The following is a 7722-nucleotide window of genomic DNA, read 5'->3' on the forward strand; positions in this document are numbered from 1 at the left end:
TCTTTTACGAGTGGAGTGTAAGAGCCATGCAAACTCATCAGGTTCATATAAAATGAGTTGGGGGACTATAGCTACTATGAGGCAGGGTCCAGGGGTAGTGGTATTTATGCTCGTCAGAAGTGTCCCACCACACCAGAAGTAAGCTAATGGGGGCGCTGTATGGACAGCACTTACAGAGACATTACGGGTGCAGGTGAAATTAACAGAGCTGGAGTTGCTGGTATAAAGACACACCAGTATAAATGAACTGCCTATGTGTTCTAGAAAAAGTGGGGCTGAGGCGGCAGAGGGATGGGGCCCCATAGGGGGTTTTTTTGTAGTGACCTCCAGAGAAGCTGGAGGTGTGTTGTTTAAAGGTGCTGCTGCGAGAATGGGTCGTGAAAGGGATGCACACAGCAAGCAACGAGAAGTGTTGAGAACAATCTGAGAATAATTTAAAAGATTAATTGCATATTGAAGATAAAGGGGCCAGTTAGCCAATTTTTTAGTGACTTCCATGGCCGAATTTGTTTGGAAAACCGAATGGAGCTTATTTTCTGTTTCTATAATGACTTTATTTACTTGTTCTCTGTGCTCAGCCAACACCAATTGTCGGGAGATGTGTATAGTTCCAGTAGGATATCTGGAATATCCATCATTATATAATTTACCTATAACTCCCTCTTGCCAGTGGGTATTCAAAGGATCAGAAATCTGAATAGTAAACTGGGACCCTTGTAATCTGAGAATACTGGGCTTTCCAGTGCGGGTTTTTGGCGAGTGGGCATCATGAATAATGCAGGACCAGTAGCGGCAGCCTCCATAAGTGGAGACATCAGTAAGGCATCCGCTCCTGTCTTTATTATCAAAGGGAAAGCAGGCATAAGGCCGATAGGTGCTAGATATAGTTTTGGGAGAAATATTAATAACAACAGTCTCCCGGCAACCTTTAGGAGGACAGCGTGTCGTGCCAATGTTTCGGACTGTGGTGTGTGAGTCCTTAGTTTGTGTCTCTCTAACCTGAAATTCCCACTGATAAACAAGAGCTGCATGTGTGGGAATGTCCAATAATAGGGGCAAGTAGAGAAGACAAGGAAGTATCACACGGCTGGACTTCTTTGGAGCCATCTTCAAATTGTTGAGTTGTTTTTCTGAAAGACAAAAGAAGAAAAAAGGCCTCAGGAACTTACGTTCTTGGGCGTGGAATGCATTAGTAACTCTTGGTGCTTTTAAGGAAGTGTATCAACACTGTTTTTTGGAAGAGCAGGACAATCTCCCCTTGAGGGTGAGATACCATTGACTTGTCTAACAAGTCTTTCAGGAAGCCACCTAGGAGCTCATTCATTCTGATCATATATGCAGGCTGAACCACGTCCCCATATGAGGACAGGGTCGGGACCCTTCCATTGCGAGGTCAGGGGATCACGCCATCTGACCATGGCTTGTCTATCATGGGTCTCTGGGTGCCAGAGACGGTCAGCAGCAGATTTTCCTTGTGCATCGAGATTGAGAAAATTAAGGACAAAAAAAGCATGGTTAAGGATATTACGTGGCGCTCCACGAGTCTCATAGAGGGAGGTATTTTTGAGTTTATGCAGAGCTGCCTTAAGTGTTTGGTGAGCTCGTTCTACAATGCCTTGGCCTTGAGGGTCATAGGGGATGCCAGTGATATGTTTAATACAGAGTCTCTGGCAGAAGGCCTGAAAATTTTTTCCCACGTATCCTGGACCATTGTCTGTCTTGACCACCCTGGGTTTACCGATGACTGAAAGGCATTGAAGGACATGAGCAATAACATTTTTTGAGGCCTCTCCAGTATGGAGGGAGGCAAAGATAAAGCCACTAAAGGTATCAACAGTACCATGAATGTATTTAAGTTTTCCAAATTCATTAAAATGAGTAACATCCATTTGCCAAATTTCACTCGGGACCAGTCCACGTGGATTAACTCCAATGTGAGGGACTGGAAGTGAGATAGAGCAGTCAGGGCAATTTTTAACAATTTCACGAGCTTGGTCATGGGTAACCTTGTATGCAAGGCGAAGGGTCTGAGAGTTAAGGTGGTGGAGAGAATGGGCCTGTTGTGCTAGGGAAACGGGGTCAGCAAGTACAGGGAAAGTTAACTGAGTGGCAGCATCTGCCAGTGCATTTCCTTCAGAAAGGGGACCAGGTAACAGTGTGTGAGCACGCAAATGGCCTATGAAAAAAGGGCAGGTTCGAGCAACAATTAAGGAGCGCAATGTTAGAAATAAAGGAGAAGCATTGGTGGAGGATTTGATAAAAGGAACAGTCTCTAACAAGGGCATTGAATGAGCAGCATAGGCACTGTCTGTATATAGGTTAAAGGGCTGGGAATGCAATTCCTGAAACACTTAGATGATAGCATAAAGTTCAACAAGCTGAGCTGAAGTGTAAGGGGAGAGGCAGGAGGCGGGGTTCCCATCAATCACGTAGGCTGCAATTCCATTAGCAGAGCCATCAGTAAATACCAAGTAGGCCTTATCAAGAGGCTGGGTGGCTGTTACTTTGGGGAACACAAAGGGATGTACAGCAGCAAATTGAAGCAGGGGATTGTTGGGATAATGATTATCAATGGTGCCTGAGAAAGAGGCACATGCAATAGGCCAGTCGTCAGAAACTTGGAGCAACCAGTCAAGCTGGTCTTTAGTGTAAGGTAAGATAAGAGAATCAGGATCTTTTCCAAAATATTGACGGCTTAATTTACGTGCTTTTATAATCAGCTGTGCAATCAGGAATGGATATGTGGAAAGCACTTTTTGAGGGGAAGCAGGCAGATGAACCCATAATAGGGGGTGCCCCTTATCTTTGGCTTTAAGTGAGTTTTGCCAGAAAACAAGAGTGGGCGTATGAGAAGTGGAACAGATAACAAACAGCAGGGGTGTATTATAGTCAATTTGAAAAACAGTCTGTTCTTGTTTGGAGCGGTTTATAAGGGTTAAGGAAGCTTGGGCTTCAGGGGAAAGTTTTCTGGGAGACGATGGATTTGGGTCACCATTAAGAATTTCATTTAGGGGGAGCAGGGCATGAGTGGGTAATTTTAAATATGGTCTAAGCCATTGAATGTCACCTAAAAGTTTTTGGAAGTCATTCAAGGTCTGCAAATGGGAGGTGCGTAGTTGAATCCGTGGGGTTAGCACACGGTGATGAAGCAATTCATATCCTAAGTAAGTATAAGGGTCAGCTATTTGTACTTTATCGGGGGCAACTTGAAGTCCTCTATTTGAAAGGCTGGCTATCAGGTCTTCTAGGCATAGGAACAGGCTGTCTTTTGGGGGGGCCGCCAAAAGTATATCGTCCATATAATGTAGTAAATATATGGAAGGCCACCTTTGTCTAATTGGGGCAACAGCCTGATCAACAAATTTTTGACAAAGGGTAGGGCTATTGGCCATGCCTTGTGGTAGTACTTTCCATTGATAACGGGGCATAGGGCCCTGAAAATTTATTTGGGGTATGCTGAAGGCAAAATGAGGCCTATCATCAGGGTGTAAGGGAATAGTGAAGAAACAGTCTTTGAGATCGATAACTATTTTAAAATAGCCAGAGGGAATTACTACAGGGGAGGGCAGACCCGGTTGAAGGGCCCCCATAGGGAACATTACTTTGTTAATAGCTCTCAGGTCTTGTAATAATCGCCATTTTCCTGATTTCTTTTTTATGACAAAAATTGGGGTATTCCATGGGAAGGTGGTTGGTTCTATGTGACCTGCAGCAAGCTGCTCCTGCACTAGAGTCAGTGCTGCCTTGGCTTTTTCTTGTGTTAAAGGCCATTGATCAACCCATACGTGAACACTTGTTTTCCAGGAAATTTTTTCTGCATTGGGTGCAGGTATGTCAATGGCCATTAGGAAAAAGGCGGAGGGGGAGGGATACCCAGCCCCGACAGATCTGTTCTTTGAACGACTGTAAGGGGATCTCTAATTCCTTGAGGTTTTTTTTCCTAATCCTCTTCCCGGGAGAAAACCTTGATTTAACATCTGCCGGGTAACTTTTTCATTGGGGCTGCACATAATAACATTCATTTGAGAGAGAATATCACGACCCCAGAGATTAACTGGCAGCCCAGGGATAACAAATGGAGTAACAGAGCCAATATTGCCTTCTTCATCTGACCAAGTAAGAGCCTGGGAGCTGATTTTGGGATCAGTGGACTGACCTATGCCTTTTAAATGGGTGTGAGAGGCCGTTAAGGGCCAAGTGTGTGGCCAGTCTTTTTCAGAAATGACTGTGGCATCAGCCCCTGTGTCTATAATACCAGTAAAAGGTTTGCCATTTAAAAATAGTTTTAAGGAGGGGCGGTCAAGAGAAACCTGTTGGACCCAATATGCGTCTGAAGACCCAGGGGGGTCATTGAGACGGGACTGTTTATGGAAATTGTTATTAAGATGTTGTAAGGGAAGTAATATTAACTGTGCTAATCGCTCACCGGGTGGAATGACCTGTGTGCCTTCCTGAGAGGAGGCAATAATTTTAATTTCTCCGGTGAAGTCATTATCAACAACTCCAGGGATCACATGCAAACCTCGGAGGGTGGAACTAGCTCTTCCTAGTATGAGGCCAAACAAATTTGGGGGAAGAGGACCAAAAACTCCAGTATTTATGGTCTGTGGGCCTGTATCAGGGGTTAATCTTGTGCGGGAGGTGGCACAGAGGTCCAGTCCTGCGCTGCGAGTGGTGGCTCTCCAGAGACTAGAGACTGACCTGCGAAGGCATTGGGAATTGACTGGGGAGGGGGAAGCGGCTGGAGCGGCTGCTGAAGTGGTTGGGCTGAAGCCCGAGGGACAAACCTTATAGCCCCAGGGTTTGTCCTTTGTATGGGGGCCAGGGGCCGGCCCCGCAGGAAGTTTCCTGATGGTTGGGGGTTTAAGAATTGGCCCTGGATGTTAGTTTTTGATTTGCATTCAGAAGCCCAGTGTCTGCCTTTTTGGCAACGTGGACAAACTGTTGCCAGTAGAGGGCGCTCTGACACAGGAGATTGAATTTGGGCAGTAGCTGTGCATTCTCTCATAAAATGACCAGGCTGTTTGCAGTTAAAGCAAGTCCTATTATGTTGGCCGGCACCTGCAGCAAAATTATTATTACGAAGGGCGACCCCAATGGCGAGCCCAAGAGCATGTGTAGTGCCGATGCCAGAGCAAAGCTTAACATAATCAGCAAGAGTGCCATGCCTGTAAGGACGGATGGCATCTTGACAAGCGGGGTTAGCATTTTCAAAAGCCAAATGTTTAACAAAAGGATTATCAGTTTCTTCACCTCCGAAAAGCCTTTCTGCTGCCTCAATTAGGCGGCTGATAAAATCACTATAGGGCTCTTCTGGGCCTTGTCTAATTTTTGCCAAGGAAGTGGTGGTTGATCCCTTAGGGGGAAGAAGTTTCCATGCTTTTAGGCAAGCCTGCTGTATCTGGGTGAGCAAGCCGGGTGGGAAACGGGCTTGAGCTTCATTGGAATTATAAGGGCTCTCACCAAGAAGTCTTTTAAGGGTCCAAGTTTTTGAGGAGTCTTTTCTCTCATTGCGCTGAGCCATGTCCCTACAGTTTTCTATGAATTCAATTCTCCAGGAGACATAGTCTCCTCCACTAAGAGCAGCACGAGCCAGCCGATTCCAATCATTAGGAGTAAGCCATTTATCACTAAATCCTTCTAACAAGGTTATAGTAAAGGGAGCAGTCGGTCCATAGTTAGCAACCGCCGCTTTTAGTTTTTCTAAGTACTTAAGATTTAGATTTTTGTATCTCTGAGAACCATTACCATGATGATTTAAGTTTTTATGTCTTTGAGAACAATTATCATCATTATCACCATCTGAATTTGATTGGGCTTTGTCATCTTCAGTTTTAAAGGGTGCGGGGGGTTCTGGAAGATTATCATCACTATCATCATCTGAACCTGGAGGGTCTTCAGGATTTTCTATTTGTATAGAGTCCTCATTTTCAGGATCAGTTTGAGCCTGGCTCCGAGTAACAGGGAAAGCCAAAATCGGTTTAGATTTGGATGGTTTAGTTTTAGTTTTAGTTTTAAGGATTGGGTTTTTAGGTGAGGCTAAAAATGTAAGTTCTTCTGTAACTGCAGCTATTTCTTTCATTAATTGAAGCTGCTCTCTCCGGTCAGCAAGGACCTTGCGGAGAGTGGAAATTCCTGTAAGGGGTCCTGAGCGTGCCCTCCTGATGGAGGGGTTATCAAAGAGAGGGTCAGGCTGGAGAGTGGAAGCATGGATATAGGGAGGGGGATTAAAGGGAGGAGGATACCAATCAGGATTGTGATATTTGGCAGCCTCTTTTTCTATCAAAGCCTCATCCTCTGTGGGAAGTGCTTCAGGAGAGGGGGGGCTTTGTGGGAGATTTTGTAAAACTGGATAGAAGCGGGGGAAGAATGCTGGGTTTCATTCTCATGTGAATTAGCAATAGGAGGGTCAATGGAGGGAACTTTAGTAAGTGCAGTGGGACCTGTAGGGAGGGGAATAGGGATTTTACTTTCATCAGGTGCTGGGAGGCTTTTATTTTGACTGGGTACTGGGGGATCAAGATCAATAACCACAGAAGCGCATGGAGATGGGGTCTTTGTCCTGGACGGTGGATGAGAAAGTTGCCGGAGGACCTTTTCACCCTCTGTAATAAGGTTTTTAATATCAGGGTGATTATTATAGATTTTTAAGATATCATTAATTAAATTCCAGTAACAAAAGACAGAAACAGGTACACGTTCAGGACCAAAAGACTGATAGTAATCGTTAAGACAGTCACCAATTCTCCTCCAACGTTTCTCATCTATAGTGCCTTCCTGGGGGAACCAGGGGCAAATATTTCCAATATAATCTAAAAACTTCTTTAATTCTTTCTTTTTAACCCTAGTTCCTCGTGTCTTGAGTGACTCCTTGAGTCCTTTAATGAATAAATCTTGTTTGCTAAATTCATGTCCCATGGTTTTGTTTACTTCAGCCGCTGTGAACACTCTCCTCCAGATGCGTCTCACGGTCGGGTATCTCCATGGTGATCTCTGCGAGTCTTTGCGTTACCCCCTCGGCTGTGGTGACTCAGTGAATTCGGGTAGGCATACCCCCTCGATCAGCGGAGTTTCTAGGTCCAGAAGGCTTCTTTGCCCCACGCTCAGGCGCCAGAATGCCCAGGCCAGCAGGGCGGTGAGCAGGGGCTAGGAACCCAATGAGACCTGAAATGATAGGAACAAGAGACACGAAGAACGAAAGCAAGACAGGTTTCTGATCAAGCTCTAAATTTTATTGTGAACACAGGCATTATAAGGCTTTGGGGAAGGAGGGGGAAGTGCTGGAGGAGGAGGAGGGGGAGCAATCTTCAAAGGGGGAATGTTCCTTGCAACATACAATGGATGAAATCATGTTTGCTACCACAACTATGTGTTGTGTCACTGTTTCTGATAAATGGTCTACCTGAAGGGAAAATGGCCTGCCCAGGGGGAAATGAAACTTGTCTCGAGGGCTTCCATTGTTTCAAAGCTTATCATCCATCAGGCAGAGAAATGGCTCCTGGCAGCTGCCTCCTCAGTTCCCCACTGTACTACGCCATATGCATGATGTTAAATAATCCAAAGGGCAAAGAAAGGAAAACTTCAACACCAGAAAGACCGAGTTCACGATGCATGCACTGACTTCCAGTAAGGGCCCAGTGAAGAAGGCACATAGAGACAGTCAGAGAGATAGAATGACAGTGACAGAAAAGGACAGAAATTCTGGACCTGTGTTTATCAGTG

General features: G+C 45.3%; 1 long non-coding RNA gene across 1 annotated transcript; it reads right to left on the reverse strand.

Annotated features, from left to right (window-relative positions):
• Positions 1-818: 818 nt before the first annotated feature.
• On the reverse strand, positions 819-7026 carry LOC132536190 (uncharacterized). The gene is made up of 2 exons (XR_009547855.1): positions 6931-7026; positions 819-1130 (listed from the first exon to the last, which is right to left on the reverse strand). It is a non-coding gene; the product is annotated as an uncharacterized LOC132536190 (long non-coding RNA).
• Positions 7027-7722: the final 696 nt, after the last annotated feature.

Source organism: Erinaceus europaeus, assembly GCF_950295315.1.
Source record: "Erinaceus europaeus chromosome 6 unlocalized genomic scaffold, mEriEur2.1 SUPER_6_unloc_38, whole genome shotgun sequence".
In the NCBI taxonomy this organism is placed as follows: domain Eukaryota; kingdom Metazoa; phylum Chordata; class Mammalia; order Eulipotyphla; family Erinaceidae; genus Erinaceus; species Erinaceus europaeus.